This window comes from Nilaparvata lugens, chromosome 9 (assembly GCF_014356525.2).
Source record: "Nilaparvata lugens isolate BPH chromosome 9, ASM1435652v1, whole genome shotgun sequence".
In the NCBI taxonomy this organism is placed as follows: Eukaryota; Metazoa; Arthropoda; class Insecta; order Hemiptera; family Delphacidae; genus Nilaparvata; species Nilaparvata lugens.
Window position 1 is genome coordinate 32694890 of NC_052512.1, and position 21332 is coordinate 32716221.

General features: G+C 33.5%; 1 protein-coding gene across 1 annotated transcript in view; it reads right to left on the bottom strand.

The window, feature by feature from the left end:
• Positions 1–16391, bottom strand: part of LOC120352915 (proprotein convertase subtilisin/kexin type 5-like) — a 35677-nt gene extending 19286 nt beyond the window's left edge. Inside the window, exon 1 of the mRNA XM_039435250.1 lies at positions 16207–16391. The gene's annotated coding sequence lies outside the window, so the exon portion shown is untranslated. The remainder of the gene's footprint in view (positions 1–16206) is intronic.
• Between the last annotated feature and the right edge of the window lie 4941 nt (positions 16392–21332).

Genomic DNA, 21332 nt, shown 5'->3' on the forward strand with positions numbered 1-21332 from the left:
CAATATCCAGCTTGATTCAATTATTCCAATGATCGTATTCGATCGGTTCTTGATGATATAGAACGTATCAGACACAATAATTGACAGGCTTAAGAAATAATCGAACTCAGAAAGCGAATTAACAAAACTGAAATATATTATAATAAAATATGTAACCATACAGGCAGATTCAGAATTTGATTTACAGGTTGATGATAATTTAGCATTAACAATAGGAGTTAAAAATGTTCTTGTGCTTGCATGATACCATGCGTGATTCGACAGAATTTTACAATTGATAAAATTGAACAGTTTTGAAAAAATAGTGAAAAAAAATGAATTATAAAATATATTTTAAAGTTGCTCGGGGTCGTGGTTCAGGCAGCGGAGGATAGTTAATCAACTACAAATTCTTAGAAATTAAATATGAATAAATTTAGGCTCTTAATAACTAAAAGCGCTTGTCGGCGTGGCCAATAATTTAACGAAGAAAAAATTTATGTTTTTCTGCACTGAAATATTTTCGAAGCGTAGATTGGGGCCCCTTTTAGAACTTATAACTCACGTGAATTTCCTTGGCGGTCGTGGTTTTCTTCTTTAGATCAAAAATCGTTTGATCGGCAGCAATCCAGGCTTCGGTTTCAGCACGTGGGGAAATTTAATTTAAATATCTCCTTCACCGAATTAATTAAGGGATAATTTACTTTAAACTTTTAAATTTATCGATTGATGAAAACAGAAATTTACAAATAACAAATAAATTGGCCTAAAATATCGGCTCACAAATAGAACATTTAAAATCGAACAAGAAATTTTCACAAATAGGTCTTTGGTAACTATAAAAAGAGATCTGCACGGTGAGGATTTCAAAGGGAAGTGCTGTCTTTTCTCTAAGCTTCTAGGCTAGACCTTGCTTCTCAGAATCTCGATGTAATAATTTGCATAAAAATTTGCCATTGGTAGAACGCTTGTGACGTAAACATGACGTCAGTGGCAAGCAGTAGAATACAATTCCTTTAATTACAATAATAATTTAATTTATGTAATTCTTAAAACTGCTTAATCTTCTAGACATAGTTTCTCTCATACAATGTACATGTGCTAGCGTAGATGATAAGGCAGGGTTGTTGTCTGATAATAGATTAACATGTGTTGCTTTCAAACGATCACCTTTTGGTGCTATTTCTATGCACTATGATTGGCTTAGGCTTGCCAAAGAGATTTAATTACCATGTGGTTCAGTTGAATTAAATCATTAATAAATTAATATTCTTGTACAATTTTTATAAGGTTTGAGACTGTTATAATTAATTTCTGCCGTTTTATCAATAATATAATTTCATGCTATGACCTATTTAGTTACAATAAGACCTGATATATAATATAATTTCTTAAATAATAAATAATTTCAACGATAATACATACATTTTATTTTTTATTTGAAATTCTTGGTCCTTTATTGATAGTTTTATAATTTTAGAGATGGTATTATATCTTACGTGGAGCCAGCATGACATTTGACAATACTTTGAATCAGTCAGCTGCGTTCGAACTGTTTTAAAAACATCTGATCGATAGTAAACAAAGTGTAACCTCAAAATCAATGAGCAATTCATAAATAATTTGTGCTTTATTTGCAAAATAATTATAATTTTATTGAATAATTTTCCTAGAAAATATTCAGTACAGAACGGTACTCTTATCAAATATACAGTATTGATAAGTAAGCTTTATCGCTCGGTCGCTAACTATTCCTTTAGCAAATTCTTTCATTTTGAAAGGTAATCACAATTTTCTCTCTTCTCATGAGATCTATTAGAAAGATTCATCACAATATATAAAAATACATAAATTGCTCGCTTAATATAATAGGATTTCTGTAATAATAAGTATCGTAGTGAAATTCAAATTGTTTAATCTGTGAGGCTAGCTACACACACATCGATTTTTGTTCGTACTTTATTTTGCCGTCCCTATGAATTTTATCAGATTAAACGGAGCTTGACAGACATCATCTGTTTGAAATCATCTGTTTAATCTAATAGAATTTATAAGGACGGAAAAATATCGTACAAACAAAAATCGATGTGTGTGTGTAACTGGATTGACATTTTGGGTTCAAATTGATATACAGAGTGAGGTATATTTATGACAACAGCTTGATATTTTTGTTACAAGGATAATTAATTTGACACTAGGTTTGATCGGGTATCTTGAATGAATTAAGAACTACTTTTCTGTGACTACAAAATATTTGTCTACCATTTGGTTCCGACATTTTTAATCCTACATCAATATTTTGAATAGGAAAGTGATAATGTGGAACATGAATTCGATACTATATTTCAGGAGGAAATGTGCCGGAACGGCACATCGATATCTCAAACCGTTTCAAAGACAAAGATATTCAGTCTACGTTTTAGATTTCGGAAAACTAGAGCATTCAACACAAAATAAAATAGAGAGAAAATAGTGTAAAGTTTCAGCTATTTTGAGTTCTTAAAAAAAAATTCAAGGCAAAACGTTTCCAATAATTGTAAATGAGAAAATGAATATTATTATGAAAAATGCGAGTACGCCCGGTTTTGAAAAGCTAATTTTCTGACTCCAGCTGTTTTAAGTCTAAAACTTGGCTAAATCTCGAGCTCGGAAACCGGCCCTAAAGTTACGTTCACACCATAGCTATTAACAAAATGTTAATAATTTAATCCTTATAGATTCTATTAGATTGAACATAACTTATCATACACATGATGAACATATGTGTTTGTCAAGTTCCATTCAATCTAATAGAATCTATAAGGACGTAAAAATAAACATTTTGTTAATAACTCCGGTGTAAACGCAGCATTATAGTAGCATCTACCCACATCTTCAACACTTCAAGACCCGTTTGCACAGTCAAAGCTAAAACTGAATTGAATCAGCTGATGGCTTAAACTCAAAATGAACCGAATTATAACAAACGAGACTTTATATAGATTCAATCCAGTTTAAAATGAAATTTAGTTTAAACTGTCATGGCACTAAACAGTGAAGTATGATCCGACAGATTTTCAATATAGTCATTCATTGCATTTCTTTATAATTTATCAGTATATTATGATGTGTCTATCTTCATAACGATTCAATATATCGCTGTGCGGTTTTCGTCATTTGTTTTCACTTGAAGTTCTGTATCAAAATCATGTATCATATGACCACTTTATCTCTCTGAAAGTTGAAGTTGGATTCAAAATGGCGGATCCGATGACTTTTAAACTACTATTTAGCCTACTTCTCTTAACAAAATAATATGATATAGCATGCTGTTCAGTGTTTCAACCTAAAACCTCCTTATTGAATTTTTCAGATGCAGTTAATACATTTCAAATTCAGGACCAAGAGTATCTCTTCCGAAAGTGAGTTTAGTTCAAATTCTCTTGACCATCCACGATTGACCGCCAAACCAAATCTTTGTTGATCTTGTTCACAGAGCCCTGTGATTGGTTTACAAGACCCGTATTATCATTCGCTTTTAATATCTTTCGTAAATACAGAATAGACCAATTATCCACAAACAATACAATATTACGAAACTTATTATCCTACTACAATACAAGAGTCCAAGTGTGAAGTTTGCTCTTGTAGCCCACTGGATAGGTCCTTATTTATAGCTACTGTAAACTTAGGGCACAAGGAGTGGAAGCCTACAGATATTTGACTTCAAATTATAGATATTACTGTTGATTCAACTTACTAAATATCGGGGGACCGAGCTTTGCTCTGGAGTGTAAAAGCATAGAAACTTTGTAACGAGAGATTGAATTTATAGTTTATATTCATTTTCTCAGTCGTACAATTATTTTTACAGCTATATGAGGAGACACAACAGGCTTATGCCCAAAACTGTCCCTTTTCAAATTTATACTACAGTCTCCAAATCAAAATCTATAGGTTAAGCTGCTATCACTCATCAAAAAAACAATTTATTCACACTTCAAAAAACAAACACATCATCAATTACAAATAGATATATTTTGAATTCGATTTAGGACTATATACTATGTTAGGATAAATCAAAATTCGGGGAAGAAACAGTTTTGGGCTGTGCCTGTTAGTCCTTCACCAATCATTTTCAAGAATTGTAATCTGTTTATCGATAAATAAATAACGAGCCAAGCTCGGTGCACCGATATCCTATACTATCAAACGAGCAATTTCTGTTTATATGTTTAGATGTTTCGATGTTTGAATGTTTAGATGTTTATATGATTATATGTTTGTGTTTCACCGGATCTCGAAAACGGCTCTAACGGCTCTTTCTTTCTATTTTTTAAATGATTTTGACTTTTTCGACATATGAAGATATTTTTATATAAGCTATACTCACACCTGCTATTAAAGGTAAACTATTTGTTATACTTTTTATCATATTTTAGGTACTTTTCATTTTTACTTTCATTAGAACAGATTGATAGATTATGTGCGCAATTGATATTTAAATTTTTGTTCATTCTAAGAGTTGACTAACTTCGAAAGTAATTCACTCAAGTAGAATAGAAATGTTATTATTAATTAGTTTTCATAAAATATCATGTCATATAGTTCATTGAGAAAAGTAATTATCAATAATTTTCTTAAACGTTATAACTGGATTATTAACTTAATGTAAAAGTAGAATGTATAATTAGACTACGTTACAATTCAAAGGGTGAAGTCTGAATGTTCTTGAGATAATCGTTCACACTAATGTAATCATTGAATTGTTCCTTTTAGAAAGAAAGATTTTTCTGAAAGAAAGTATTAAGTTCGAATTAGAAATTATTCTTGGCTCTCTTATTTCACAGCGGTCCATGTTTGTGGCAAACTAATTTACTACTGACTATGGAAGAACGATTCTTGTTAATGCCAAATCAATCCACAATTATGAATAGGAGACAAGGGACTCCAAGTCATCATACGAGGAACAGATTAAAACGGATATGGAAGATAGGGAATAATTGCCAAGCTGTGTTTTCTTTTAAGCAAATTGTGACGTAACTCGGTACCGAAGTAATGTGACGATCAAATTATATTTTCCGGCATTGAGATTCATGGAAGACTTAAATAAATGGGCCCATCATCAATTTAGAATAAGGATATTGTCATATCCTTATATCCTTATATTGTCATATTGTCATATAATATTTTGTGAAGTGGTAATTTTTTTTTTAAATGAATTTCTAAACATTTATTTTAATTTTTCCTGAATTCATTCCATTAGATGAGGATACCGGATAATTAGTAATAGGGTTTCCTTATTCTGATTATCAATAATTTATAAATTGTTCAATATTTTTAGAAAATCGTTGTATTGACAGAATTTTTTTCATTCAAAATTTCTTCTCAAAACCCATACGACAGCGATTTCAAGTTCATGTGTGTGGGACTTTATCAAAATTATGACTCAGCTGTTGAACTTTTGCAAAAAATCCGGGCTATTTTCAATCCTGATTGATTCAGTAGATCCATCTTTTTGAAATGGTCTTCTCTGATTTGGTTCACGTGAAGTTAATCAGGATTTATTCAACCGGCTTTTGTGCAACTGGGCCTTTGTGAGGGAAATTTATGCATTCCTCTGAGAATTAATCTTTCACTTCACTTAGAATACTTTGATTAGATAGATCATTTCTGTATGAATGTTATTATAATTTCTTCTCTCGTAATAAATTTGTCATGCCCTTGTACTCCAGAGCGAAGCTCGGTCCCCGATATTGAGATTCGAATCTTAATATCCACATAGACTGCACTTTAGGTTTTCATCTAAAACAAATTATTTTTTGACTCTTACTGGCTTCAATCTGCAATGCAGCTTGTCTTGCATTTGTCTTCTGTGGGGAAGTATCGTTGTTCGAATAATTGAAGTCTTCTGTGTTCATGTTCTATATTATGTTTGTTTCGAAACTCTATTAGCAACCGCAAAGTCGGGTCACAGTGGTCCTTTGAAATACGAGGGGGTTCACTCATCCCTTACTTCTGGAGGGGCTGCTCCCTTTCAACTAGCATATTTCCTTCTCATACTCACTCGCTTAATACCTCGTCACTCTCTGTCTCTCTCTGTTCTTCATTCGAAGAGGAAGAAGAAGTAGAGAAAACAGGAGGACGTGGAGGAGGGCAAGAAGAAAGAGGAGGGGAGGTGTAAGGGTAAAGGAGTAGAAGAAGGAGAAGAAGAGGAAGAAGAAGAAGAAGAAGAAGAAGAAGAAGAAGAAGAAGAAGAAGAAGAAGAAGAAGAAGAAGAAGAAGAAGAAGGAGGAGGAGGAGAAGTAGCAGAAGGAGACAAAGACGAAGAAGAAGTAGAAGAAGAAGAAGAAGTAGCAGAAGAAGACGGAGACGAAGAAGAAGAAAAAGGAGAAGAGGGAGAAGAATAAGAAGATAATGATGAATAAGAATGATAATGATAATAATAAGAAGAATACACTGGAAGAGGAGAAATATGGAGATCTTAGAAGAAGGAGAAAAAGGGGATGGGAGAAAAAAATGATTAGGTGGTAGTGGATAAGGAGGAAGAGGAGGAAGAGAAGGAAGTGGAGGAAGAAGAGGATTAGGAGGAAGAGGAGGAAGAGGTGTAAGAGGAGGAAGAGGAGGAAGAGGAGTAAGAGGAGTAAGAGGAGTAAGAGGAGGAAGAGGAGGAAGAGGAGGAAGAGGATGTAGAGGATGAAGAGGAGGAAGAGGAGGAGTAAGTGGAGGGAGAGGAGGAGGAGTGGGAGAAGAAGGAGAAGTAGGGAAAAGGAAGGGGGAGGAAAAGTCTGTTGAGAGCTTGAGAGTTTAGTGGAAGTGAGTCTGTGGAGGAGTAGAATTTGACACAGACTTTTGGTAAAAAGCCCCCTCTTCACAAATATCTTGCCACACTCCCCTTCAATCCTACCGCTTTACATCATTTCCTCTCACCCTGTCACACACACACACTCTCTCTCTCTCTCTCTCTCTCTCTCTCTCTCTTTAAAGTTACCTGATCAGAGAATGCTTCGAATAATCAAGCTTGTTAGGGACATTCTAGAACATGGTAAGCCAGTCTATTTCAAAAACGATTTTAAATTTATCTCTGAAGGTAGGAGAATCGATGCTTTTCACACTAGAACAGGTGAAAATACTCCAAGAATTCTGAATCATCGAACAACTATTTATACAAAATCCTTCCTTGTTAGCGGTTATCGTGCATGGAATGCACTCCCAAATCAAATTAGGTCTATAGAGAGTAGAGCGGGCTTCACCCGTACATTGAGACCATATCGTTCAGAAAAAATGGCTGAAACTGACCAACCCTAGAGCACCATAACTTTCAAATTTAACCTTCCTCAATCATTATTAAATAACAAATTATTAAACAAACATTATTAAATCAGCTGTAAATAACAAATAATGAATAGGTTTTTGATTTTGTATCAAATTTTTTTAAATAAGTGTAATATTTCTAATGTTTTTAATTATATTGTGATACATTCTGTGATTCATTCAGAGTATTAAATCAACCTTCAAAATTCAAAATTTTAAATCATCATTCCTGGACCGAAAATCAAGTAAAGAAACAGTGTGTGATTACATAACCTTATCTTTTGGACAACATTAACATTTTATAAAAATTTTTGGAGAGAAATAGTACAGGCTCAGCCTAGTTTTTCTCCAATGTCATAATTGTATTATGATTATAGAGTTTTATACAATAAATGAATAAGTTTATCCTTATCCTTTATAATCATTTCCCTTCACTCTCAAGTAGGAATGATGGGTTTTCTCTTTTGCATTATCATTCATGTAAATTTAGCATAAAAATTGTGTATAGGCTACATTCAATATTGTTTCTTATTCAAACTCTTCCTGGAGTGGATCTTAGCATTCTTATTCCATATCCCTTCCCCTCTCATTTGTATTATAATTTCCCCTTCATAATTCCCTAATTAAAATTATTATTATTTTTTCATGAACTTTCATAATCACATCATCTTGTTATTTACATAAACTAATCTCTTTCGTATAATAATTTCCCTTTCTTACTAACATTATTCTTGGATTTACATTTACAAATCTCTTTTCTAATAATAACTTTCACTCCCTTATTATTATATCATATCGATTTCCTTATTATTGGGAATTTAACTTTATCTTCATTTTTATCCTTATGACTATTTACTTTTTTCTGTTAATCGATTCAACTCTAAATGATTTGTCGTTTCTATGATTTGGTTTTTACTTATTGATATTTTTAGTCTTATTTTTTTAAGCGCTTATACATAATATTTCATTTGTTTTTTCAACTCTCTTTATCTACGGTAAAGTGCTGAAGAAGAGGGTATCCTTGATACCCTCTCTAAAAATGGACTTCTTAAGATCCAAACTTCACCGTTTCATGTGAAAACATTACAGTAGTACCTCAAATTTTGCATATTTCATCACTTTTCTTGCTCAGTATCATTGTAGAACTCATTGGTTCTGGTATTTATCTTCAACGCTAGAACATTAGTTAAATAATGTTTTGTTAAACACATGAATAAAGGAAACTGAATCTGAATCTGAATCACTCTCTGTCTCTCTCACTTTCTCTCTCTCTTTCTATTTCTCTCTCTTCCCGGTCGTGTGTTGATGGGGAGGATATCATTTTATATCCTTCTTAGAGAATCGACAATTATTTGTTGAAACACCGGCGATTTATGAAGTTACATTACAATTTTATATTATCGTTATTCCAATTGCATCTAATCTTCATTCTCATTGATCAATTTTTCATACTTTGTAAAATTCGTTGAATAATCAGCATTACCGTCATTAACTGTAAATTAGTGTATAAGTCAGTAAATATTGTAACATACATAAAAATAAAGAAATCTGATCTAATCTCTCACTCATCCTCTCTTTTTCTCACTCTCTGTATCACAAATCTTATCTAATCTTCTCTCTAATTTTTTTACTCTCTGTCTCTTCTTCTTTCTCACTCATCCTCTCTTTCTCTCACTCCCTGTGCATCTAATCTAATTTAATCTTAGCTGTCTCACTTTCTCACTCACTGTCACTCCTTCTCTCTCTCTATTTCCCTCTCCTCCTCTCTCTTCTGTTTTACCGATACAAGCACCCCCAAGTTGAAAGGGTGATGTTAAGGGAAGGGGCTACATCAACTCTCTCTTTCCATGGAATGTTATCAGGGATCACTTCGCGATGGTGGGGCAGAAGGGAAGAGAAACTAGTAAAGTACAACAACAGAATTTACTTATTCAGAACGTATAAACAGTCTCGTTCCGATTATCCCAAAACTAAAACCCTTGCACCCCCGCCCCACAGGATTCGAGAACTTGCTTGGAGGTCTCCAGGCTTGGGCTTGACCCCCATCCATTCTACTACCTAAACCCTCCCCGCCCCCTCAGACCCCCTCGAGGGTGAAGTTTATTATTTGTCTTTGGGTTGGATTCGGTGGTTTGTTTACTCACTCACTTAGACCCTGGGTCACTTCAGTAAGAGGGCTTCCCCAACACTGAAACTTCACTTTTCTATGGTTGCTAAGATCTCCCAGTCTGTATGATTCATCGACTTCTGCTATATTTACTTGGGACTTCTAATACCTCTGATTGAGTTGAGAGTCTTGTTGAACGGACGATAGCGAGTTCTAACTTTTGACTCACTCAAGGCTTAAGTCATTGTCAGTTTGTTTGTATGTTCTACAAAATTTGAAGATGGTTGATCAATACCTTCCTTCTAAAGTTATTATAGAACGAACTTGACCTGTAATAAGGTTCGAAGAATAGGTGTTCAAAAATTGAAGCTGATTGATCAATTCTCTCTAAATATATTAGTTGCGACTTGACATATCTTTTTTTTTTAATTGATTTCTTGTGTGTTTTGAATTGTAAATTGAGTGTGTAATTGAAGAATGTTAAGTAACACATAACCTAGCTACATTTGGACTGTTGTTTAAATTAGAATTGGAACCGTTTTGGGCTTTTAAGCCTGTGGTACTCTTCTGTAAGTTGTGTAATTCTAAATGATTGAATAAATAAATAAATACCTTTGACCAGTTGAGAGATATAACGTTGATAGTCTTGTTGAACGAGCGTTAGCGAGTTAGCTCACTGAAGGCCCAAGTCATTGTCAGTCTGTTTGTATGTTCTACAAAATTTGAAGATGGTTGATCAATACCTTCTAAAGTTATTGTAAAACAGACAGACAACGACTTTGGCCTTGAGTGAGACAAAAGTGAGAACTCGCTAACGCTCGTTCAACAAGACTATCAACGATATAATTCTCAACTCCTCAAAGGTATTCATTTATTTATTTAACCATTCAGAATTACACAACTTACAGAAAAGTACCACATGCTTATAAGCCCAAAACGGTTCCAATTCTAATTTAAACAACAGTCCAAATGCTGTAGCTAATTTATGTGTCACTTAACATTCTTCAATTATTTATTGAACTCTATTCACAATTCAAAACACACATAAATCTTCTATAAATTTAAAAGAAAAAATAGATATGAGAAGTCGCAACTAATAACTTTAGAGAGAATTGATCAATCAGCTTCAATTTTTGAACACGTATTCTTCTAACCTTCTTACAAGTCAAGTTCGTTGGACAATAGAATTGACTTACTCATTCGTCCTTTCTCAGGATATGAAAATAACATTGAAAGTGCATGGGAATAAATGTGATTCATCATTTAGTCAGCTAAAGAATTCATTGCATGCAATTACTACAGTTCTTCCATTCATTCATTCAAAACATCTGCTATTTGGGAGTTGTTACACAGACAGTCCTTCATGCGTTGAAAATGAATTCAGCTGGTTAATATAAAACTGACTCACTGGATATAAAAAAAACATTGAGAGTGCGAAAAAAAGTTGTTATACTATTATATTAAGTGAACAATTTCTGTATATCTGTTTATTATATCAAACTTTGATTGCACTACATCTCATCTCTGGGAAAACTCGCTGAAGGACATGGAAAGGATAATTCATCCTTGGAAAAAAGATTATGATTTCGTGGTCTGTCGATAACAGAAGATGCGTGTGCCTGTGTGGGAGATCAGCTGTGTAATCAATTATCTTACCGTATCACGCGAGAAATCTAGAAATTTTAATTGACTCGATCAAAATACATTTGCCACAAGTCTCATATCTGTAACAATTCCAGGAGCACCGCCCCATCTATGCAAAGTTTGATTTTGGATTCCCAATTATCAGGCTTCAGATACAATTAAAACAAAAAATCCCAAGTGAAAAAGAGTGAATATGAAAATCTCTACAATTAAGACTGTGCAAAGGCTAAAAATAAACTTTTTACTCGTTATATTTTTGGAAGTTTTTCGATTTGTATATCATCAAGAATTTTTTGGGACAGAATATTTCAAATTCGGTAGTCTAATATATAAATCCATGAGATTTAGAAGATGGATTATTCATGGTATTGTCGATCAAGTAAAACAAAAATTTCCTGAAAATATCAATTTTTGAAAAAGTTATTCAATTTACCAAAAATTACTCAACTAAAAGTTATTTTTGGTTATTTTTAGTAATTTGAATAACTATATTAAAAATGATATTTTCAGGATATGTTTGTTTCACTAGATCGAAAATACTATGGAGAATCCATCTCCTAAATCTCATGGATTTATCTCTCACCGAATTTGAAATGTTCTGTCCCAAAAATTTTAACTTTGGGCGCTCATATCACAAAAAGTAATGATCGGAAAAAAACTTTTTTATGTTGATAGCTTGGTGACATACAAATCGAAAAACTTTGAAAAATATCACGAGCAGAAAGTCAGCCTTTGCACAGCCTTAATGTTCAGTAACATTTTCACCTAAAATTTAAAATAAGCTCGAAATTCGAAAAAAATGTTATTATTCCAATTTCAAACTGTTGGCAACTGTTGATTCTATTAAATCATTCACTAAGAAGAGATAGCAGACTTCGTGTGTCTCAAGCGTTATTGTCCTGTCACCAGCTGGCTAGGATCTTTGAATAGTAGTCTTGAGATGCGCGTGAACACTAGCTTCAGGTGATCAATTTTCATAACGGAAAGGAAAGTTGTGTGAGTGCGCCACACCAGATTTTTATCCTATACTATTGAACGAGCAATTTCTGTTAAGATGTTCAGATGTTTATATATCTGTATGTGACCGGATCTCGAAAACGGCTCTAACGATTGTCACACCAGATTTTTATCCTATACTATTGAACGAGCAATTTCTGTTAAGATGTTCAGATGTTTATATATCTGTATGTGACCGGATCTCGAAAACGGCTCTAACGATTGTCACACCAGATTTTTATCCTATACTATTGAACGAGCAATTTCTGTTAAGATGTTCAGATGTTTATATATCTGTATGTGACCGGATCTCGAAAACGGCTCTAACGATTGTCACACCAGATTTTTATCCTATACTATTGAACGAGCAATTTCTGTTAAGATGTTCAGATGTTTATATATCTGTATGTGACCGGATCTCGAAAACGGCTCTAACGATTGTCACACCAGATTTTTATCCTATACTATTGAACGAGCAATTTCTGTTAAGATGTTCAATTTACCAAAAATTACTCAACTAAAAGTTATTTTTGGTTATTTTTAGTAAATTGAATAACTATATTAAAAATGATATTTTCAGGATATGTTTGTTTCACTAGATCGAAAATACTATGGAGAATCCATCTCCTAAATCTCATGGATTTATCTCTCACCGAATTTGAAATGTTCTGTCCCAAAAATTTTAACTTTGGGCGCTCATATCACAAAAAGTAATGATCAGAAAAAAACTTTTTTATGTTGATAGCTTGGTGACATACAAATCGAAAAACTTTGAAAAATATCACGAGCAGAAAGTCTATTTTCAGCCTTTGCACAGCCTTAATGTTCAGTAACATTTTCACCTAAAATTTAAAATAAGCTCGAAATTCGAAAAAAATGTTATTATTCCAATTTCAAACTGTTGGCAACTGTTGATTCTATTAAATCATTCACTAAGAAGAGATAGCAGACTTCGTGTGTCTCAAGCGTTATTGTCCTGTCACCAGCTGGCTAGGATCTTTGAATAGTAGACTTGAGATGCGCGTGAACACTAGCTTCAGGTGATCAATTTTCATAACGGAAAGGAAAGTTGTGTGAGTGCGCCACACCAGATTTTTATCCTATACTATTGAACGAGCATTTCTGTTAAGATGTTCAGATGTTTATATATCTGTATGTGACCGGATCTCGAAAACGGCTCTAACGATTGTCACACCAGATTTTTATCCTATACTATTGAACGAGCAATTTCTGTTAAGATGTTCAGATGTTTATATATCTGTATGTGACCGGATCTCGAAAACGGCTCTAACGATTGTCACACCAGATTTTTATCCTATACTATTGAACGAGCAATTTCTGTTAAGATGTTCAGATGTTTATATATCTGTATGTGACCGATCTCGAAAACGGCTCTAACGATTGTCACACCAGATTTTTATCCTATACTATTGAACGAGCAATTTCTGTTAAGATGTTCAGATGTTTATATATCTGTATGTGACCGGATCTCGAAAACGGCTCTAACGATTGTCAAGAAATTTGGAACAAAGTAGGTTTATGATATAAAAATTCGATTGCACTAGGTCTCAACCCTGATATAACTCGCTGAGGCACATTAAAATGATAAATACATCCTTGGAAAAACAGCAGGAAATTTTTTCGTCTGTCGATACCGTAATGGTAGTAGGTGAACGAGTGCATGTGTGGGACCATTCAGCTAATTTCAAAAGGAGAGAAATTTAGCTAGAAAAACCTTTATTACGTTTATTTCTCTTTTTTCAGAAAACATGTTCACTTCAGAAAGTCCAAAATAGTAAGTAGATGCTGTAGAATAGTAAATAGTATATTAACAAATATTGTAGCAAACATAGGATATCAAGGTTGAAGGTTATGTATAATTAGGTTTATTATAACAAAGCTGTCAATTGTTAAATCTAATTTATATCTTATGAGATATAGGCAACTGCTTGGACAGGCTTTAATTTCTTGTTCTCACTTGCATTACTCAAATCATTGTTCTTATATCGGGGCTTATTGTTCTTAATCTAATATCGGGGCACCTAGCTTCGCTCGTTATTTTTATTTATTGATAAACAGAACATAATTTCTTCAAATGTTCGTGTTCATATTTTTTGTCATACTTACTCAATTGCAGCTCTTTTCCATGCATTGAATCAAGCCGGTAAACAGCTGTTTGCAGAACAAGAAAACAAGTGATTTTCATTACAGCATACTATACTGTGAAGAAATCATAATATGTTTTCTTTACAGTAGAGTATGTTTCCTAGTTCTATAGTAAATTAAAGTACTATGTTAATGTGATAACTCAAATAATTTAAGAACTCATCTGAGAAGTTTCAAGTTATAAGAACTCATCTGAAATCTTATAATATAGGCCTTTATTATTTTATTTGAGCTCGATGGGTTTGTCTGTTATGAACTAGGCGCTACGGGCTAGGCCATGTTTATAAAATGCAGTAACTCGAGCACAAGCAGGTGATGGTTTCTGTTTCTCAGCAATATTATTCTTTCTCAGATAGATATGACGAAAAATATGGTACTTAACTTGTACAGTAACGTATTTACCGCATTCGTATGATAATTCTGCCCTCAACTACGTTTCGGGCAGAAGCAATCATACTTATGCGGTAAATTATCGTTACCGGACTTGTGAAGTAGAGTACTATTACAGGTGGCTTACGTCAGCTGGATATGTCAGCCTATGAATCTCGGGGATGAGATATTTTGATTTTCCACAGACGCACTTTTTTATTATCCACAGACGACGAAAGTCTCAGCTGTTTTTTCAAGGATGAATTATCCTTTTAATGTCGTTTAGCGAGTTTTTCCAGGGATGAGACCTAGTGCAATCGAATTTTTATATCATGAACCTACTATATTCCAAATCTCGTGAAAATCGTTAGAGCCGTTTTTGAGATCCGTTGATCATAAATAACCATATAACCTGATATAATAATATAAAAATATAGAGAGATATACAGAAACTGCTCGTTTAATATAGATATCGGGGATCATGCTTCGCTCTGGAGTAAAAAAGCATAAACAATTTATTACAAAAGAAGAAATTATCATAACATTCATTAAGTAATGTTTTATCCAATCGCATTAAATTGAGATTAATTCCCAGTAGAATGCAAAAAATTCCCTCACAAAGGTTCAGTTGCACACAAGCCGGTTAAATTTTAATCCTGATTAACTTCACGTGAACCAAATCAGAAAAGACCATTCCAAAAAGATGGATCTACTGGAATTAATCAGGATTCAAAATATCCCGGCATTTATAGATTTATAAATGTATAATAACATTCATACAGAAATGTTCTAAGTAATAACAGTAAATTGAGGATAATTCCCAGAGGATTGCAAAAATTTCCCTCACAAAGGCCCAGTTGCACAAAAGCCCGTTGAATTTTGATCCTGATCAACTTCACGTGAACCAAATCAGAGAAGACCATTCCGGAAAAATGGATCTACTGGAATCAATAAGGATTGAAATAACCCGGTTTTTTTGCAACCGGCTCTAAGTACCTGATTGAATGATTACAAAAGTTCAACAGCTGAGTCATAATTTTGACACAGTCCCACACACATGAACTCGCTCACTCACTTCCATCACCAACAGACGACGAAATAATTATTATAATCTGTTTTTCCAAGGATGAATAGCCTAATAATTATCCTTTTAATGTCCTTCAGCTAGTTTTCTCAGGGATGAGACCTAGTGCAATCTCATATCCATATTACAAACCCACTATGTTCTGAATTTCGTGAGAATCGTTGGAGCCGTTTTCGAGATCTGGTGGAATAAAAACATAATTATAAACATGTAAACATCCAAACATCTAAACATATAAACAGAAGTTGCTCGTTTAATTTAGTATAGGATAGGATACTAATGAATTTCACCATGTGTTTTTCTATACAGTAGTTATACCCAATAAATTCAGACTTTTTCATTGACAACTTTCTTTCTCCTTTCAATCATTCTAGACCTAAAGATTCGCCGCAAATTTAAATCAGTGTGTGTTGGACACTGCATGAACTCTGGCCAAGAAAAATGTAGCATACACATCAAGGGTTAAGCGTGTCTACGTATTGCCTGAAGTATTCATGTCTATGCCTGTTGTAGCCCAACCTGAATCACGTTGTCTGAATGGTGAGAATTTGGTTATGTTGACCCTTACGTTAATGAGTGTGACTGAAGGCGTGTGTTTCCGACATAAACTAGCAGAACTCTTGTCCTCACTAGCATATTATTTCACTAACACTTGTCAGTGGATGTTAGCTGTATTGCAGGTCAGCACAACGAATATTTAGACACTCGAGCTCACTTCACGAGGTAACGCGACGAGGTAGGCTTTAACCTGCAGCCGCGTCGCACCCGGACTGATGAGTGATTGCAAAGTAGATTCGCGTCGCGGCAACAGAAACTCCTATCAGCAGTTCAGCCACCACCCCAAACAAAAACCTCCTCCCACTAGTCTGTTGGCAGCAGTGCTCACGCTCGATACTCCACCGTATCGATACTGCGCTATGTATCGATATTGGTCTGTCGATACCAAAACCCAATAAAGGTGAACACTTTTTCACAAAGAGAGCAGAGTCTCGACTTCATTGATACTTATATCGATATTCAAGTTGCTTAGAATCGATAGTTTGTTGATTTGACAACTATACTTTGATCATTGTTGATTGGCAGTTGCATGTTGCAAGAGTTGGTTATGTTTATGTTATGGTGCTGAAAGTGGATTAATAATAATGCGTTAGGTAAATTGTAAAACAATTTACGACGTAGTTGTTGAATTGAAAGACCATGAAGTGGCAACTGGCTCGAAATATTTATTTTCATACAAATACAATCCAGGTAGAAACAACAGGCATTCGCCCAAATCTGCTCTACACCTCAATTTGGAATACACAGTCTAGAGGTTATGTAAAAATGATATTTTTCTCGTGAGATTAATCACGATTTAAATGTAACCGGCTGTTGTGCAACCAGGCCTTAACTAGTAGGCTACTTTGAAAAAAAAAAAGATTTAAAGCTTCAAATCTTGTTTTTTTAAAAATGATCTGTCAGTCTTGTACAAGACGGTACGGTATCGCTACGGTAGTGACTTTACTATAAAAGATAACCTACTTTAAATGAATATGATTTCAAGCTCTTCAATTTCAATAACAGGAATTCATAACAGTCGCTCTGCCAACTAGGCTTCTGTAAACCACGGACTCTGTAAATACATTTTATTCTATTACTAAACTATCGATTCTAATAAGAAACTATCGATTCCAAGCTATGGATATCGATATATGTATCCATGACGTCTTACTTATCATGACGATGAGACTCTGCTCTCTTCCTTGTGGAAAAGTGCTCACCCACAATAAATCTGATTCGAACATAGAGTGCCGGTTGCACAAAAGCAGGTTAAATTTTAATCCCGATTAATACCATGAGAAGCAATCATAACAGCCGTCTTTTCAAAAAAGCCTTCTCTGATTGGCTCTTAATTATTAAGAATAAGAATTCTTGGTTAATTCTTAATTATAAGAATTATTAGTCTAATTTATTAAACAATTACTTCAGACAAGAATTCGAACATGCTGAATTAGTCCTGATTCAGCAGGTTTGAATTCTTGTCTGTAGTTATTGTTTAATGAATTTGACTTCTATGTACTTTATAATATAACTTATTACTCTAATATTGTTAGGCTGTATGATTTTTCCCATAATTTATAAAAATTGTGAATTGGATTGAATAAAATTTGAATTTGAAAAATTTGAATTCTTGTAAAGTTAATCACGGTTGAAATTTAACTGGATTTTGTGCAACCAGGCCATAGGCGCTGTACCTCTGTAATCAGAGTTAACTGTAATCAAAACTTGAAGATTGTTTCATTCTAAGCTGTAATACACTATTCGCTATGAGCAGACAGGTGGAGAGCTTTTAAAACGTTGGAAGCGACCATAGCGAAATTTGTTCTCATTAGATTCGTCAAATTGGAATTTTTGGACCTCGAAATTAAATACGGAAAGGATATTAATTGATTGATTATTTAGTGCCGGTTGCACAAAAATCGGTTAAATTTCAACCGTGATTAATTTTACGAGAACCACTCCGAGAGGCTTCTTCAGTTTTTTTTCTAAAAAGCCTTCTCTGATTGGTTCTCGTGAGATTGATCACGGTTGAGATTTAACCGTCTCTTGTGTGACCGGGCCTGTAACTGTAACTGTAATCAGAGGAAACTCAAGTTTAAGTTCATAAACTTGAAGATTGTTAATGCTGTAATAAAGTATATAACGTTATCCTTTTTCAGTAACGTGTTGCCCTGCTTGGCTGCAGTCTGTAGAGCATGAATTACAAGATATATAACCCTTATTATGGTTCCTAGAATAATAATAATACCAATTTCTTACTGGCTCGTCCAGGAGCTCCCGCAGTTCTCTGCTCTTGCTGGTTACTGACGTCGGCTGCTCCAACAGTCCACAATTTCTGTGACTGATTTGTTGAATTCCGCAAGTGCAGATGCGATAATTTATGTTCCTGCAACTTAATACCATGATTTTGAGATTCTTCAAATCAGATTTGCTGTTACTGGATAATTCATATAAATCTCTGGAACGTATTATTTCCAAAGATTTGATAACCAATGCTGTATATTGCTGCTTTCCCCAACTTATCTGGTGAAGAATATAGTTGGCTGGTGATCTTGATAATTTTTCAATACTGGTAACTAAATAGATTATAACGAGATTGGTCATGCATGGAGATAGGGAAATAAATAAAGGATATACCATCAAATATTGACACAAATATATTACACAAAATATCAACGAATAAATAAATATATAGAGCAACAAGTATAACAAATAAAATAAGAACAAATATATTATATAAATCGGAAAAATATCACAGATAGCTCACTTATTAGGTTTTGCTTTTAGCACAAAAAATTACCATGTGCTTCTTAAATCATCAATCATATGCATTTAAATTATGCAGCTCAGTTATCGACTTACTGTCACTTGTCGAATAAAATCTCATATACCTTCTTTCCAAATTAATATGAATAACTAATTAATAAATTATAAATCTCGAATATATTAATATGTATTTCTCAGGGCTAAAGGTTCGGCCTCTGGTGGAAATTAGACAAATCAATTTTATAAAGTGAACATGAACCTCATTTATATTTTTATATTCTAATAATAAAAGAATGATTGAGTAAGCATATAAATTATAACATCAAAATTTGAATATTTCATCTGTGCATACTTGAACATGTAAATCTGATATATCGTTCTTAATTAATAGAAATCCCTCTCTATGTTTCAAGACTTGCACAAGTTTAACATTAATTTCAATATTTAAATAACTTTTCGAGGAGCTAGCTTTATAGATCTTGTTTCACTCGAAGCACTGAAGGCGCCCTAGATATATTTCTTGTTAACTATATAACTCACGTGTCAAGATTCACAAGATGATGATGGCGATCCGAATTCTTCCATCGCCTTAGGTTTTCTGGTAGCTAAAGTTGTCCTCTCCAAGGGAATAATAAAATATATGTATGACTCATGCCTTTTAATACGGCCTCACTGAGTCTTATTAAATTAATTATTGAATTTAAACTTAAACTTTTCAAACGTATAATTATTAACAAAGGGACTTGTGCTCTATAAAATTGGTGGCTGTTCCTGGTGACCGCTGGCAAGCAAGTGGACTCTAATCTACCCCTATTCTCTATGATCATACTTCCATATTCCAAATTTGCATATTATTTAAATATTCAACTACTATGCCATTACATAATCAAAATAGTCCATGTCAATCTGCTAGGCTATTACATGAATATTACATGTTATATTTTATAATCACTCATATTACATCTGGTACATGAACTGAGTAGTGATAACTTACAAATTCTTATCATTTATATAAATAATGAGGTTTATTTTTGAATCGACTCGCTTTCACCGCCAGTCAGTTATTGCATTTTGATTGGCTTATACCAAAATTACAAATGTATCCATGCACCCAATAGAATATACATACTTCCTTAATATTTTTATTCATTTTACATATTTTGTACATGCTCCTTTGACATAATAAACATTTTTAAGTTTATTAAATTGTGTTTCTTTTACAATAACATGCCATGTGGTTACGAAATCCTCTGGTCACATCTTAAGCAAATGCTATTTGTTTACAACTAAATTTGCCATAGGTGTCTGGCCAAATTTCAAATTATATGGCTTGACCGATTATTTAGGTTGCCGACCAGTAAATTTTATAGAGTCTAACCTCAAAAATTCATTATTTTATATAATTAAATAAATAGCAATAAAATTCTTTTCTATTTGGCTGTTCTAATTGTAGCCAGGATACCCTTTATTATCTAATCTCTAACTTGTTGATATCGCACCCGGCGATAACAGAGCAGCTGTTTGCTAGAGACCTATAAAATCTTTTCATTCAGCGATTTTGCCAGTCATTCAGAACGTGCTTTGCAAGGGTCTTTCTTAAAACTTGACGTAATGAAATCCAGACGAATTCAAAATAGGCCTATGTACAGTGAGTCAGTCATTCTATCAGGGCTCGAATAATTTTGAAATTTCAATTAAATAGAAATGGAAGAATATAATTTCTTCATGTAAATAACAACACCTTCATTGAAAGACATATTAACTGCATGCGTTTTCATATTGCCGATACAGCATTGATGAAACTGTAGATGTTTATTTAGCATTTGTCTCAAAAATTTTTCTAGCTGAAAAATATCAATAATCCATGTCACGTGTAGGCCTAAACATTGCATCAGAAAAACGAAGTTTCAAAACTATGTTTTTCAGGTAGAAAGCAATATAGAAACATATGTTCCTTTTTTAATTTCGACCATATGATTTGGTGATTTTTTAATGAAATCGAATGTACCATTAATGAAATTTAAACATTAATTCTGAAAAATCTAGAAGGAAAATTGAAATTTGGGCTTCCAGAAGCACGAGATTGATATTTTTAGAATATATGTGCAAAATTTGGAGATCTAAATCATGCCCGTTTTTCCGGTATGCAATCCACAAGTTGACATGTTTTGATGCAAACAAACGAACACACGAACAAACACAATCCTACTCTCTCTTATTATATAGATAATCTGTTATATACACTATTCGCTATGATCATGTAAGTGGAGGGATTGCTAGACGATCTTTTGATAGAGCCGAATTTAAATTATAGAATCAAATTAATTGCCCTAGAACGTTGATGAGAAACAAATGAATAACATGAGTAAGAAAAGGATGATGTATTTT